The sequence below is a fragment of the Archocentrus centrarchus genome, chromosome 6 (genome assembly GCF_007364275.1).
Source record: "Archocentrus centrarchus isolate MPI-CPG fArcCen1 chromosome 6, fArcCen1, whole genome shotgun sequence".
NCBI classification, from domain to species: Eukaryota; Metazoa; Chordata; class Actinopteri; order Cichliformes; family Cichlidae; genus Archocentrus; species Archocentrus centrarchus.
In genome coordinates, this window is record NC_044351.1 from 28808285 (window position 1) to 28825939 (window position 17655).

At 39.8% G+C, this 17655-nt stretch overlaps 1 protein-coding gene across 3 annotated transcripts in view; it reads right to left on the minus strand.

Moving 5' to 3' along the window:
- Positions 1-14560, minus strand: part of tspan9a (tetraspanin 9a) — a 187592-nt gene extending 173032 nt beyond the window's left edge. For all 3 annotated transcript variants that reach the window (XM_030730901.1, XM_030730900.1, XM_030730898.1), the window contains exon 1: positions 14327-14560. The gene's annotated coding sequence lies outside the window, so the exon portion shown is untranslated. The remainder of the gene's footprint in view (positions 1-14326) is intronic.
- Positions 14561-17655: the final 3095 nt, after the last annotated feature.

Genomic DNA, 17655 nt, shown 5'->3' on the forward strand with positions numbered 1-17655 from the left:
ACATGACCTCTGTAAGAAACAACAGACCTGCCAGCCTTAAAGCGACAGCATTTTCTCTTCGTCCAGAGGTAAAGCTAAGCTGACATTACAATGACCTAGTTGATCCAGCTAAACAATTCACTGTAAAAACCCTCAGCCTCACATGTGCATCAAACATACAAGACAATATTTCTATGAAGCCACTGAGGCATACTGTACATACAGGGCCTCACAAAAACTTTCAGAAAGCTGTTCCCTAACACATGTCTCCTGAAGTGCTGGTTGACTTAACTAACACACCATCCGTTTGTTGTAAAAAGTTTGTACTTGTGTACTCTCACCTCTATGTGGGAGGTAATGTGTGTGTGGTCCTCAAGCTTGGGTCCTCTACCAGAGGCCTGGGAGTTTGAGGGTTCTGCACAATATCTTAGCTGTTTCTAGAACTGCACTCTTCTGGACCTCTGATGTTGTGCCTCAAATCTGCTGGAGCCACTCTTCCAGTTTGGTGGTTACAGCTTCTAATGCTCCTATTACCACTGGGACCACTTTGGACTTTACCATCCACATCTGCTCCAATTGTTCTTTCAGTCTCTGGTACTTCTCCGTTTTCTCATGCTCTTTCTTTCTAATTTTGCTGTCTGCTGGGATTGCCACATCTGTCAAAACCGTGGACTTCTGCTACTTGAAAACCACCACTATGTCTACTTGGCTGACCAGCTGCTGCTTGTCTATCTGGAACTTGAAGTCTCACAGGACCTTGTTGTTCTCAACCATCTTCAGTGGTGTCTCCCTTCAAGACTAAGGGACTACTAATCCATATCTGGGATAGATCTTGCCGTACACTATCCCAACCACTTGGTTGAGCCTTTTAGTGTATGCTAGACCAGTTTGCATATTACATCCTGCTACTGTGTATGAAACTATCTCCAGGGCACCTTTGCACAGTTGGGCCCGGTTGGCTGTGGCAGACCCGTGCTTCTATGGATCTGGTGCTTTGGGCCTATCCTTGCGCTGTCATGATCAGAGCCCCTGTGCTGTCCCTTAGGCCAGGCTTTTCCAGCCATTGGTAGGATTTCTTAACGTCAACCACTTCCTTTGCCTGTTGATAGTACATCCCATGCAGGGGGCTTGGTCTTCCATGATCGGCCATGCTGCTATTTCTCTTCACAGTCCATCTTCAGCGGCCTGAGACACTGCTGCTGCTTATATTAGGGAGCCATCTTCCTGATGCTTTCACAAGTATTCCATGTCTCATCCTGAATTGTGGCTCTGACACTCATTAATCCTCACCGGGCTTCGAGTAGAGGTCTCGTGCATTGTGAGAAGTTTTCATGTATTGACATCAGTGGCATCTTATTTCTCCTGTGGGCAGTTTATTACCCCAGCTGGTTATTTGATGACAGATCAGACCTTATTCCATACGGTGAGCTAGCTTCTCAGCACTTGTCTTAATTTTATGGCTGACCCTTTTGCATCTTCTGCTGGCCTGTGGGATACCCGGGTACTTGCAGCTGTTCTGTACAGCTATCCTGCCCTCTAAAAGCTCCACCCCTTCAATCCTGATCACCTTGCCTCTCTTTGCCACCATGACATCCCAATGTCCTTCCTGTAGATCCTGGTGAGATGGATCAATAAATCTGCTCTATCAACCAGTAGCTGATGTTTTGACCCCCTGGTGTTGTTTCCAATGCCATTCTGAGCTGTGGTCATCTGTTGACTCGTGCCTACTCAGGTTGGTTGCCATAATGCCTAAGAGGAGCCTCTATGTTGTGGAGAGATAGGTAATTGGCAGGTAGTTCAAGCGTGCATACCTTAGAAGAGAATTGTCATGATCAGGATTGTTCTGCCCTGTGTTAGCCAGTCTGGGTGAGTATCTGCTGTGAACAATCTATTTATTTGCGCTGCATTGATGGAGTGTCATTAGCTTATTCAGTCAATAGCCATGGATCACCGCAGGTCCTGGTGATGTCCAGCTTTTCATGCCTGAAACTCATTAGATGTCTGCCTTTACGATGTCGACTAATTCTCATTCTAGGAGATTGGTGTGGTCTGCTCTTAGGTCCAGCAGCAGTGTTGGTGTTGTATAATGTCATTTTTTTGGCCAGATGTTCTTGTAGTATTGCTTGGTCTCAGCTCTGGGTGGGTCTGCCCTTGTGCCATTGCTCCCTTGCAGCTTGGAGGATACCCTGGATGGGTCTTTGGAGAACCAGCCATTTAATCTTTTGCTCTTCTCTAGTGCATCTCTTCAGCCTAGTCACAGAGCTGTGAGCCTTTGTTTGGCAGATTTAACAGTTTCTAGAGTTTCAGTTATGGACATTTTGTTGTACTTCTTATCCATCCAGGAACTGTCTCTCATGACACCCTTCTGCACCTCTGTTTGCTGAAAAACAATCCCTGACTTCCAACCTTCTTCACCAGGAGGAGCGTTCTTTGGGTGTATTCTTGAAGTTTTTCTAGGATTACTGTAGCAGTGGCATATATAAGCTCACTGGTTTCAGTGATACTGGTAGTGGGGATAGTGAGTAAAGCTGTATTAATATCTGCAAGCATCTCTGATGGGACTTTGTCATTGAGGAGCCGTGCCCTTGGTTGTGGTTATGCGGCTGCCTTGAGTCTGGCCATAATCTTCAACATCAATAGGTGGCAGAAGGTTTGCTGTGTCTCCCAGCACAGTCTCAAGAGCATGGAAGAGATTCTAGGAGACAGGACAGGGCCATAGAAGGCCCTTAACCCATCAGCAGGACCAGTATCTGTGCCTTTGCACAGAGATAAACAGTAGGAGTACTGCCAGAGTCCTATAGAATGACCACCAGCAGGCCACTGGTGAGAATGTCTCTGACCAAACAATCAGAAACAGACTTCATGAGGGTGGCCTGAGGGCCCTGTGCTCATTGCACCATGATGCCCAATTGCCATTTGCCATAGAATACCAGAATTGATAGGTACACCATTGGCGCCCTGTGTTTTTCACAGATAACGGCAAGTTCTCCCTGACCATATGTAAGAGATGTGAAAGGGTCTGGAAAAGCCAAGAGGAACATTATGCTGCCTATACTGTTTTTTGAGAGAGAGAGAGAGAGAGAGAGAGAGAGAGAGAGAGAGAGAGAGAGAGAGAGAGAGAGGGGTAATCAAAGGCACATACCTTTTTGACACTTATCTTACTCATAACATATCCCCTGAACATATGGCCAAACTTAAAGATTTTGGAATTTGCCACATTGACCCCTCCTGCATTCTATAAAAGTGGTCTTAATCATGTAGGGCCTGTGAAAGATGGATAAGAGATGGAAGATGGATCTGCGGTTAGATCATTTTTATATTTTCATATAGCATTAGGCAACTTAAATGCTAAGTTAACCACAATAACTGGAACTGACAATGCTTTATTTTGACATAAGGACATGGTGAACACAGACTTAGAAATCACATATTAATAAATACACTGACCATATGAGCCAGCCAAATGGCATCACTTGTGTATTAAATGAGAAGCAGCAGTAAATAGGAGCATATATGCACACAGCAACGAGGACTGCAACTGATTTAGCAGGACATTAACAGTTACCCTCAGTCAAGAGCATCTCAATTAAGCACTCCTTAAGGAATTGTTACGGAGCACAGATTACCCAGGAGAGAGAGAGAGAGAGCAGTTGTTGAGCAACACTCACTAACATGCATGAATGCCAGTATCAGGCCTCAGCCACAACTTCTGAATTAGAAATACAACAGGGGTGTGTTGCTAAGGGCAGCACGACTCTACAACAAACCCAATCCTCAGAAGAAACCACAGCCAGCAGTGGCAAATGGGTATGATGGAGAGACTAAACTTAGCACATAAAGAAAGGAAATTTGTGTTTGGTTGATTATTTCTTTGTCGCAACAATGCTTCTTGGCAATAAATCTTTGAAGAAACAAGACGTATTGGCAATCTAACAATTTATTCATTCAACAAGCAGGGCCTCAGTGGCATGTGGAAGAACCATACACCTACAACAGCCTGGCACCTCCTCCTCATGCTGGTCACCAGCTTGGTCACACACTGCTGTGGAACTGCATCCAATTCTTCAAGCAGCAATCATCCAATCCAATAAACAACACCAAACATGAGTCAATAGCAGAATAAGCTGTTTGGCATTAGCAGAGAAGATTTTCATGAGGACAACCCACATACTCAACTTTGCTGCTCAACCCACAAATGCATTTTCCTCACAAATGTGGCACCATTTAAGGAGAAATAAACAGGCTTTCCAACTGTATACAAGTTATTGCCAAGAAGCATTGTTACAACAAAGAAATAATTGACACAACACACATTTCCTTAATTTTTGTGCAATGTTTTGCATGTAAATCCTCGTTGAAATTTAATATAGTACTGCATCTTTCATGACACCAGTTACAGTACCAGCCAAAAGTTTGGGCATACTACTCACCCATTCATATGAATGGCTGACACACTCACCTATTCATATCAATGGGTAAGTGTGTCCAAAACTTTGACTGGTACTGTATGTCCTTTGATTGTTTATAGGTGTAATCACAGCCCAATTGTGAAAAAAGAGGTTAGTGAAAACATCTGGAAACATCATTCACTTCATATAAGAGGTACTCTTACTGAGAAGTAGTCATATAAACAAATTGCCTTACCAAGAAAATATTTGTCTTTGAACACTAAGAGGAAAAACTTTTGTTTGTATGGGCCTATTTCTTGGAAAGGATCGTACTGTAATTATCAGGAAAACACATGAGACATAGAGAGAAATACTATGGGAAATGTGATAGCCACACTAATTCCATTGTTACGGTGTCTCTTTTTAGGCTTCATAATGGAAATCTAATACCTCTGACATTCTTTACAATTAGACAGGTCTGACTGCCATAGAACTAATTTCATCTTTATGAGAACTCCCCAATGACTAGAGAGAGTACAGAAACCAGTCTGAATTGCTAAAGTGCTATAGTGGGCTGTTCACAATAATATAATCATGGGAGAAAACTAAATAAAGTGGTAGAAGAAAGAAGTTAAAGTTACAGCACACAAAATCCCTCTGCAGGGCTGCAAAAGTTTTAACACAAGCCAGGCAGCAGCAGGCAGATCACATCCCACATACTGTGTATCCATCAAAGCTTGGACCAGCAGCATGTCCACAAATGAGAGCTTCAGTCAGTGAGCTCAGTGTAGTCTTTCAGAAACATAAGACATCACTTCTGGCTATGGTGTCCAAAAGAAGAAGAACATTGCCAAGAACTTTCACAGTTTGGATAGAGGAAAGCGCTACCTTACGAGTTGCTGTTTCTATCACATTGTCTTCATTCTGAAAAGGCTTATAGAATTTCAAAGGATCTCACCTATGCTCTATCATGTGTCCTCACACCCATAATAGGCATATTCACACAGTTTACTACAGTCTCAAGTTGTGAACCTGAAAACCGCTTTCCAATCTATTCAGCATTCATGCTTGGGGTCCAACTTATTTGCATGTTAAACAGGAGCTCTCAAAATATTTGAATGCATGTGTCAAACAGGCTCAGACCAGGGGCAAAGAGGTTCCTTGTTACCAACCCCTGTGCTGTTACCATCCTTCAGAAGGCAAACCAAGGAGAGAAGAGGTTCATGGGTCAATCAGACTGCCCGTCTTCAGCAAATGCCAAAAATTCTGTAGGTCAGAACTAAAAGAAAAAGACCTTCCTGTGCACACTAGAGTCTAGTATCATATTCAGGCAGAAAATCCTTAAAATTGAGAAACTATTTCAAAAAAAAATTTATTAAAACAACTCAAAATCTAATATTCTCTTATTTTGGGATTATGAGAATTTTCATTAAAATAACCACTGGCAGTTACTCTAGGAGATATGAACACAGTTAGACATCATTAATATATTTACACAATCATATATGAAAATAAATGGCCATTTTGTCACACATATTCAGTACACTAATAACATTACAGTTATGGGTTGATAACAACAGCTGCTGTGCTTTTAACAAAGGGTATGAATGGTTGCCAGGTAACATAGTATTTACCAACAGATCCCCTAATGTGTCTGATCTTTTCTACATTAATCTGACACATAATCTCTCTAATCCAATGGCCAAATGTTGGGGGCAGAAAATCCTTCCATCTAGAAAGAATCAGCCTTCTGGCCAACAGAGAAAAGAAAGCAACGATGTTCACATCATGCTAAGAGAAATCTCTAAAGGGACCACGACGAACAGTGAAATCAGTGGAGATGGATTTACTGTTTGTCCACATAATCTGGATTTGACAGGACATACATAGATCTTGGACATAAATAAAACATATGCAACAATGTGGCTGGGCCCCCTGTGCATCAGTCACATGTAGGATCCAGGTCTGTCTGGATTTTGGAAAATTTGTCCTTGCATTTAAAAATTAGCTCTAACATTGACGTGGGAGGACATAGAAATTAATGTCTGAATTAGATGAAACAAAACATCTAAGCTGGAAATACCTAAAAAAATTGTGACTTACATATACTGTATTACATTTTGCGATAACTGTTCAAAGGAGGCAAACCTGTTTTCTGTATACAAATCATAGAGTGAATGTATCTCATATTTTACCCAGGTATCAAAGGCTTCTTCAGTTACAGAAAGGGGTAAACATTATGTTATTTTTTGTTATTGGTGCAGCAACCCACAATCCAAGAAGGTTAAAGGTTCTTCTAAATTGATTCCAAAGGCAGGCAGAAAATAGTAAAGCTGCACGAAATGTATGTTCAATCGAACCGCTTCCAATACCATCCAGCTGGGGCTAATGCTATCTCTCATCATCCAATACCACAGTGTTTTCACAACTGCTGCCCAATAATAATAATACACTGCTAAAAAAAATAATAATAAAGGAACACTTTGAAAACACATGAGAGCTCAATGTGTGTGTGTGTGTGTGTGGGGGGGGGGGGGGGGGGGGGGGGGCATGCTGGATAACTACACTGATATGGACTGGGCAATCCGTTAGTGTGGCATCCTTTCGTTCCTGTTTGAAAATGAAAATTATCAACCTACAGAGGGATGAATTCAAAGATACCCTGTAAATCAAAGTGAAAAAACGATGTGGCAAGCTAATCCATTTTGCCGAAATTGCATTGCAGCAACTCAAAATGGTACTCCGTAGTTTTACAGACAGCATTTGTCAAAGCTTCTCCAGACCCTTTCACATCTGTCACATGCGGAACATGCTCCTGGTCTGACTTCTGATGTTGGGGATTGAAAACGGTTCTCTACAACTGAGAATTGCTGTTTGGTTTCTGGATTGTAGTCTGAGACCCAGCCCACTGATGTTTTGGTCAGTACACAACTGCAAGTATTAAGAAAAAAAAATATATATATATATATAAATATATATATATATAAATATATATATATATTTACAGGGTATATATATATACCCTGTAAATATATATATATTACAGGGTATTATATATATATATATATATATATATATATATATATATATATATATATATATATATATATATATATATATATATATAGTGGGACAAAAAAGAGGCACAAAACAAATAACAGCACTAATTCATGGTATCTGTGCTGTGTAAGCATTTTTATGTGCCCAAGCCAGCTGGATCTGTGCTCTCCGATGTGGATGTCTGCATGCAGCCCAAAATCTATGACTGAGCAGACTCCACCAACTGTGCATTTGCTGGAAGAGTAAACTGGATGCCTGTTTTGTGAACTTACACAGCATGTACATCAGCACTACTGTTTCTGTGATAAACCAAAATCAGCTGATCCGTCAGCTTCTGGATGGAAGCTTATGTTGGCGGAAAATGAAAATGCTGTGCAGATCCACATGCTGCAGCAAATGAAGTAACCCTACATCCAACACATTTTATGTCCATCTGGGATCTTTTAATCTATCATTAAAACAGAGTTTTTGGCAGCAAAGACAAATGTTTTTCGCAGTATCCAGTGTGCTGGCAAGTTAATACAGAGAAGCAATGAGAACAGTCTAACCACAAGCTTGAATTTCGACTGTCCCCTGTATTTGCTTAGGTGTCTCCTTGTTTGTTTTGGATTTTGCATCAAATGCACAGTTTATTGGCCTACTAAGAGCCTGTAGATGAATCGAGCCTAACTGCATGACTTGTGGTTTGCTCATTTTAATAAGCAAAATGTGTCTCATTTAGATTCTTCTACAAAAATGGTTTGGTAATGTTTTTCATTAAATTGTATCTTTTGTTTTAAATAACTGACACATGACTGTGTTCAAATTTATAAGGAAATGTTTTAGAGTGATTCTCTATGGGACTGCATTTTTCCATAAATGGATGAATAGAGCCAGTTTGATTCATCATCTTTCCCAAATGACTCACACATGCAACATAAAGGACCAGAACAAGATTTATAAGTGTAATGCATTCCAGAAATATTTTGTAACAAATGGACGGATCACTTATTGCTGACCTCCTCCCGATACAGATGGGAAATGAAAGAGAGTTAAAAAACAAACATAAAACATGTAACTGACTGAAAGTGTCAAAGGGAAAGAGGCTCATATTTAAAGAGTTCAGTGGTCATACTGAGGCCTCAATTCAAGATGCATCCAGCTCTGTAGTAAGGCGTTTTTGATTAACCCACTGGCATAAAGCATGAGAGCTTGCTCTGCTTTGCCAGTGAAGCTCTCTTGTGTGCAGTTCATCACAATAGCTTCAAAGCTGGTAACAAATTACTTTTTCAGATTTTTTTTTTTTTTATTGTAACAAGCATTTAGAACAGCAGAAGAGACGAATCCCAGAAGTTATTCCAACAAAAGGTGGCAGAACAAGAAATTTGCCATTGATTTTTTTCTTAACTTACAGTGCTTTTCCAAGTGATACCAATTAATAACTGAAGAAAACTCTGCTTTACCATTATTTAGTATAGTAATCTAAATTCCTTAACTTTGTAGTATACTGCACATAAGATGTTGTGCTAAGTGTATAATATATTAAGCAAGACAAATGTAAAAGGGTGGGTAACAAATGTTGGTTGTAGTTCGTTAAGTGGCTAAGAAAACAGGTGGTTGGGTGGATGGGTTGAGACTAACCATGAAGTGAGTGGCGTGGTGTAAAGGGGCATGTGGGCAGGGGAATTTTAATGTCAAAGATTACTGGTTTGATAAAACACTTGTTAGCTGTCTGTGGGTGGCAAGCCTTTCATCTGCAATCTTTAATTTGAGCGGCACAGTGGAACATGTTATTTTTTCTTTTAAATGTCATAGCATGTAGCACTCAATTACACACACAATGCAAAAAAAGACTTTACAAAGACAGAAAAGTATATAGACAAATGCCTGTGGTATTTACCCACTGCAGGATCCAGAATACTCATGTTGCTATCCATCTGAAAACACACCGGACACAACGACTCACACAGTAATTTACACAACCCAGTGAAAGATCATCAGGATACCGATTTCATGAATTGAAATCACTGATGGAACTTAAGTAATTATTGCCTATTTTTCAAAAAATGTTGGCTATGAAAAATAACGCTGAGATGTTTTTGCTTTTTGCCACTTCACCTCATGTAAGAAACCTTCTATATTCCTAATCTAAAAAAAAAAAAAATCTGTTTACTGGAGAACACTGCTTTGAAAGAGCCTTAGAGAGGCCGATTTAAAAGGGAATAGTTGATGCTGGCCTCTAGTGTAACCTTCCAAAAGCAAAGTTTTCACAACTATGCCAGTGCTTATGGCAACAGAATTATCAGTCAAATCCAAGCTAATGTACCTGGTCTTGTATATTGAATTTGATGCAAAAGCCCTTAAAACTATTATTGATGTTTGTCAAAACATCATTCACCCAACTCTGTGTGAAGTTTTACCACTATAGTGATGCTGCATTGTGTTTTATTGCACTGTGTCAAGATAATTTTATATTTTTTATTTTAAAAAGTGTAGTTCTGATGCTGCAGAGCACATTGTTTCCTCAATTCCATACAAAAAGATGAGTAGAGCAGGTTACAGGCCAAGTGCAATTATTTAAACATGTGAAGGCTGATGTACTGAGGTAGTTAAAGGTAAACATGTTAATCTGTATATCAGACAGTAAACAGCACATCCATCCACACACCCGCTTTATTAAATCAATCCAGTTCAGGCTATAGAGGGGACCTAGAGAGTAGACCCGGCTGACTTTGGGTGATAGGCAGGGCATACCATGGCAGAGCTAAGATAGAACCAGAGCACCTGGACAGAACACATGTGGGCAAAGGGTGAACATGCACATAGAAAGGCCCCAACTAGCCAGCATGTTGAAAGAACCCTTTTAATGCAGGGTGACAGTGCTAATGACTGCATCATTGTGCAGCCCTAAACAAAATTTAAATGTAATACATTCTAAATGCCAAAATGCTAACAACAGAGATTCCTGTTCTCCTGTCCAGTTTAATAAAGCATAACATCACTTAGACTGAATTAACTATCATTTTTTATGCAATACATTTCTCCTACTAAAAAAAAAAAAAAAAAAAAATGCTCAAAGCTGAGATAGTTAATGATCAAAGTACTCTTTGTAGCCCACTGAGCTGTCACTCACACATCATGGTCAAACCAGTCTGGATAAAAGTATTTTTAACAGACTTTAAAGTAACTAATAATAAATAAAATCAACAGCATCACATCAAACATATAATATAGAAATATGGCTACAACAGTGCGACCAATTCCCTTCAAAAGAAATCCATGCACTACAGTTCCCAGCTCAACTATGACTCTTATTATAATTTACAACACTGGTCATGGATGATATGGTCCATAGCTACAGGAATGTATGTGGTTCAGTGTGACAAAAGTGTTTAAGTACACACAGGCGGATGCTGGCTTTCTCCTCTTGACTTTACAAAGATAATTAAAATCATAGAATATCTTCAGTGCACCAATGCAGAAAAAAGTACACTCATAATAGCAATGAAATATGATATCTGTGGCTAAACAATTCTAAAATCTGTTTATTATGCTCTGCTAGTTATTTATAAGCATGGAAAAACACAAAATTTAATTTAATAAAAAAATGTTTACAGGTTACTGTGGGGAAATAATTTTTATTGACAGCTTGCGTCCTAGGGAACAGATGAAAAAAGTTCCCACACATCAGCCCATCAATGCAGACAAAAGGCAAACAATGGAAGCTACAGCTAAACTAGCCGTCAAGAGAGGAAGTCCTCCAAGCTAAAGACAGCAAGTCTGTTGTTTCAAATTCCTCTGAGAACTTAAACAAAACTGCAGAACAGATAGTAGCAGTTAAGACTACACTCTCACGTGAATCAAGAATATTAAATGTAAGGCATAGGCTGACTTTAGGTTGGGGGAAATTCAACAGCGACACAAAGTAAAGCATGAGACAGTCTGATTGCACATTGTCAGAGACTCTTTCAGTCCTTTTATATTGTTACAGATCAGCTCTTCCATGGTGAAAGCAATGCTTGAAAAGGTCCAAGCTGTAAACATTTGGAAATAATATTCTCCCACAGAAAATTTAAATGAAACACGATGTTTGCTATCCTGCTGGTCTCACATGTTCAGGCATAAAGTTTAGTTGAGAGAAGTCTGCTTCACCTTCAACCCAAGCAGGCAGGACTTGACTTGGAAATAAACATGACTGTAAACCACAACCACATCATTCACACACACCCAAGTCAAAATATAGGCACAGAATGCGTTGCTGGATGCAGCTGAGACTTAGATATCTGATCTGCATCTCGTGAATGCAGGGCTTGAGTATACTGTATATAAAAAAGCCTAAAATAAAGGCTACAGCACAGGCTTCCCTGACGCAACTTGCAAAGTCAGAGTGAGTCACAGCACATGTTGGACTGCAGCAAGGAACCAGCAATCTCTCACAAAGACAAAGACCGCCATGCTCTTCCTGTTGCTGATTGGCCTGGAGGGATGTGATTAAAGTAGCAGAAAAAAAACAAGGGAGGATACAAGAGAGAGCTAAATGTTGACATAGCAGCACAGTTTACCCATTGTGAGGCCTGGCGGAATGAAATCTGCCCAGCACGGACAGTTGTGCCTACTCGTCCCAGTGAATAGGAACATTCATGAAGGGACAGAACAGAGAACCGTGGTGGCTGCGTGGGACAGAGAAAGCTGAGGAAGTAAACATAGTTGAGAGGCTCACATTGCTGCTTTTGTTTGTCACCACAGAGAATCAGCCAGTGTGCCCCAGAGGAAAACTTCTTCACAATAATTATAATTGTTACTGATTAAAAATACAGTAGTCTTGGAGAAAGTCAGCTATTAGTAGCAACCTTTCATATATGCGGCTGTGTGTTGGTTACATTATGTAAACCAAAGCCTCACTGGAGGAGCTGGTCACAATGAGAAGCAGCTGAGTGCTCAAACAAAACTTTTTGCTTGCTCATGGATATTTCAAGTAAATATGACAGTAAAATGAAGACCATTTCTGTTGTGTGATTATTTATGGTACATCTCTGTCATTAAAAAAAAAAAAAAGTTACAGAGAACAATCAGACTTCAGAGCTGTTGAAAATAATCCACCACAAGAGTGAAATGTAAATGTTACTTCTCAGCAGCAGGTCAATGTGGGGGCACGAGAGACGGAGGAATGTGAGGTCAGATGAAGACCTCTCACTCCCCTCCCATACACAAGAATAGACATGATGCACAGCATGCCATCCATGTTGGGAAATGTGAGATTAAAAAACAAAAAAGAAAAAAAAGGCACTGCTGTTTTGATATAGTCCTTCTGACTTCTGACCCCCTCTGTGTCTAAACCTTGGAGGTAGGTTTCTTTAACAATGTGTCTACTGTGAATTTAACATTTTGCCTGTGGGAGAGAAAATACTCCATTTTAAGGACAGCATGTGATGAAAACTTTTTGCAGAGAATCTAAGTAGACCTATTATTCTTTTCCTTACTTTATGTCATTTATGTATGTTACATGGTATTGGACTGATGCTTATAATTGACATGGTCAAAGTTTCAAATAACAAGGTCTGTGTATGTACAAGTATTCCCTGTGAGACAAAGGCTCAGGCTTCAGACTGCTCTACAGACTTTTCTGACAGTTTTTTTTCTACTCTTGGCTCTAATTGATGCCAGTAAGGTCCTTTATATCATCATCTCAGGCACACACAAATCCAACCAGGGGAACCCATCTGGTGTTGAAGCCTTTTGTTTGTTTGGAGTGGCCAGCCACATGAAAGTTGGCTAAAATGGATGGTGGCCTTAAAAGAATAGAAAGAAGAGTAGAAAAAATGGCTCATGTCAAGGCTCAATATAATATAAAAAAAGATTATTTTAAACTATGAATTATGGAAAGCTCCTCTATCCATAGCTAGGCCTCTAAATGATACAATAAAACATCCTTCATGTCCTCACTTTCAGTCATGATGTTGCTTCACAGGAGAAAGACACACCTGACAGCATGGAAATGTGTGGATGGAAATAAAGCTTCAGATACTTAACTGTGATCAGATCTAACAGGACATCTTCACCTAAGCATCCTTAGGTGGAGAAGATGAAGTGATACTAATTAATTTCATCAGAATGTCTGTTATTAAACACACCCTGTGTACAATGGTGTAAAGACGGGACAATCAGTGAGGAACTCCAGTGATGAGCCCATTGTTGAATGAGGCATATCAGAGCAGCCTCCCATTCAGCTGTTGCAAGGGACCCAGAATATATGCTTAATTTGATTCTTCAAATTCCTTCAGGCTTACATGATCTACTCATAATATGACACATGACAAACTGTATCTGCTCTGGCTGCAAAATGTTTCACTTGCACCACAGACATGCAAACTTACTTCATTTTAAAAAAAGACTTTAAAATGAGCACAGGCTAATTACATATAAAGAGAACAGAGCTGGAGGATGAAAAGTTGAAGTGAGTGATCACTTTGAGACGTGAGACGTTGTCACTTTAAAATCTTGCAAAGTCCCTGCCAAAAATAAGTATGGTAATAAAATAACATTCATGGAAATATTATAGTCATTAAGGGTAATTCATCGGGATATTGAAACCACTAAAGCCTCTAGAGACCCACTATAATAACTTACAGTGTAGCAATAGTAAGGAAATATTCCCACTGTAGTTAAAAAAGAAGGTCACGGCAAATTGGTTACCGCACTCCTGTTCGTCCACTTACTACAGAGACGTCGTACTCTGATGGTTTTATTTTAAGGTGTTCAAGCATGTCGATGTAAAAATGTCAAACGGAGAGTAGCGGGCTCACGCAACCAGTGTATTATAATGGGACAGGCGAACACGCAGTAAAGGTGCGGTGCTCGCCGAGCGGCCTAAACACAAACAGTGCTGTCAATAAACAACCTGTAGGTAAGCAGTTTCTTACCTGGTGAACGTCCAACTCTGAAGTTTCTCTGCCTTTGGGTGGCTGCAACCTGTCAGACGGCAGGAAAGGAGAGCAACTCACTGCCACACAACTTCAGCTGAGCAGCTTAGCCCAAACTTTCCAGTCGGTTCGTATTCCCACTTCTGTCCTGCCAAAAAGCGTCTGGGGCAGCACCTTTTCCAGAAACCGCACGTTTCTCCCTGACAGCTGTCTTTACCCGCTATAATGAAATGATGAATTTGGGACTGAGTTTTCTGGTTGGACGAGGAGGAAACGAAGTTTGAGGAAGGAGGAGGGGCTCTCACCAGCTCCGACTGGAGTGTCAGACTGGGACTTCATGTGAGTTACAAAAACGTGTTTGAGTTATTAAGATTTGACTCAGGGCGGCAACTATTTATATTAGTTTGGCAGAGTTTTGACAGACGACCACAGACAATAAATTCACGTCATTATTTTTCCTATTAATTAAAAAGCAAATGGCATTTCTGTTGCAATTATTCAGATGACTTCACGAGTCAGTAGAGCAGCATTCAGAAATGTATGTTCTTACAGTGCTCATATGACCAAATGACAAATGCACATGGTGTTTAGTATGCTACCGGGCTTTCCTTTTGATGCCATGTGTGTAATTAACATATTACACTGAGCAGCAAGCATGGAGAAGAAATATTAAGGTCTCAAAGCGAATGTGTTGCCCAGAAATGTTCCTTTGGAAACATGATGAAACTGCATTTACGAAATGAACATAAAAAACAAACAAACAAACAAACAAAAAAACACGTTGAAGCAAATCTACAGTAGTTTTATAAGAGTGGTATACGGGACAAAGCAATCGATGGGGAATTTTAAAATCTGGCACGAACTGACCAAACTTTCCTCCAATCATCGTTTTATTTACACTGAAGTAAAGGTGAAAAAAAATTGCTCACAGATGCAGCAAACATGGCAACATTCATGCACATTATCTCATATTTCCAACCATTAAAAAATAGTTTTCACACATGCAAGTGCACCAAAGCCTCTCACGAATCGTGGTACTGTAATCCCTCAGTCATTACAGTCTAAACTAGCCTATAGAAGCAGCAAAAGAGAAAGAAGATGCATCAAGTTCTTCTTGGTTTAAAGCATCCAATCTGAGCATCTGCTGTAACTTTTGGGTGGCCTTAATAATTTAATCCACATGTCAGATTTCTTTGTCGTGGGAAAACTCAAACTCATCACTCACCATGAATGTCTCCAGATTCTCTTGCTGTCATGATTACATTGCTATTAAACAGTGTTGCTGGGTGAAATTTAAAAGACATAATCATTAAACTGCAGATTCTGGCTCCCTGATGGATGATATCAACATAAAGCAGAGTTTATGTGTTTAAACTTGTGCAATGATAGTGGTGCACTTAAAAGCTCTTCAGTGTGCTATCCTTTCCCATCAGTGTTTCTGAGTCAAGTCAAATTGCAAAGTTAAGGCAGCAAATTTATATTTTATGCAAATTATTTTCAAGTAAAGAATTTGAGGAAAAGGTTAATGCCAAGTTCATTCTGTATCAAAATACAAACCTAAAAACAAGCTGGTTATTTGCACTTCTTCAGGTTTACAAATCAAGGAATTATACACTGATCAGATGCAGCATTCTGGCAGGTATACAAAATAACACTGATTATCGCATGGGCTATGACACTTAAAGTTGACTCATAAAAACAACATTCTGCCCATTTACAGCATATGTGGATGTTGATTTGTTGGACTACTGTGTTGGGTCTTTATGATGATCTTAGTCATTTATTCTCATTTCGATTTTGACTTTAATATGGTTTTCTTTGTCACTGAAATCCATAAATAGCAGATTAAGAACATGCTATAAGCTGTCATTAAAACTAGAAGATGTTACCATACAATTTAGCATTTATAACAGATCTGAGAATGAGCTTACAAACATGCACAGTCACTGTTTGCTCTGCCATCCTGAGCCAGGAATGACAACCCAAACTGTAGTATATGACCACTAATTTGCATCACAGTAGGGATGACTAATTTGCTCTTTCCTCTCAGCAGCAGAAATATATGCAGCATGGGAAAGCAGTTCAGGTGGAGGATGCTGAGTGAATGAGCTAACAGGTAGTTTGGGATGTTGCTGGAAGAGAGCCAGACTTCTGCTAATTGGCCATGATAGTCAGTGAAGCATATCATGAAGATCAGTCTCAATGATATCAAGGATGAACATGTGCAGAACAGCATGCTGATTTTTGAAAAACCTGCTCAGTGGTCTCTTCTTCCCATCCTGTGAGAGGTGTTTTCTCTTTATGCATCATTTGAATATCTGGCAAATGCAGAAGTCATTCATCACTGGAATGATAAAATAACTCATAATTCAGTGTTCCAAGTACAACATAATGTGAAATATACTGGCAGAGTTCTAAAAAAATGGATTTTGGTATTAGACAGTCAGAAAAATGCTGAACAGCAGGGACGGCAGTTGCACAATATTTTTTTCCCTTATGGTGCTTATCATCATGATGACAGATGTCGATTAGTGAGCACTTCTCTGCAAAATACCTTTGGTGTAGCGTGGGTGCATACCGCATTTGCTTATATGTCTTTACTTTGTATTTTTAAAAAGTCCATAACCTTGTCATTATTCATTTCATACTTGTGGTGTGAAAGGTGCGTTATTACTGCAATTAGCAGTGTAGTAGTATGCACAAAGTAGGTATCAAGTATAATTAAAGTAAGACTGTCAGGAAAAATGTTCAAGCAGCAACCTCACAGGCTAAAAAAAGAAGCTGAAGTGAAAGCGCCAAAAACAGTCTATATAGTGTGCTACACGCCATGATGCTTCACACTCATTGGAGAGGTACATAAATTCCAATGCATGCTCACTGGCTGCTTTATTAATTATACCTCTTCTTCTCTTCTCTTAACCAATCACATAGCAGCAACTCAATGCAATTAGGCATGGTCAAGTTGACCTACAGAAGTTCAAACCAAAAATCCCAATCTCCAGTAAGTGACAGTTCTCTCTGAACTGAGGAACTGAGACTACAGACTGCAATAACAGACTGCATTTCATATGAACTCATCAAAATTGGACTACAGATAATTGGAAAAATGTTGTCTGGTCTGATGATTTCTGCTGCAACATTCAGATGGCAGGTCAGAATTTGGCATAAACAACATGAAAGGATGGCTACTTCCTACCTTGTAGCAATAATTCAGGCTGCTGCTGGTGGTGGGGGTGTATTTTCTTTGCTCACTTTCAGCCCCTTAGTACAAATTGAGCATCATTTAAATGCCACAACCTACCTGAGTGTTGTTGCTGACCATGTCAGTC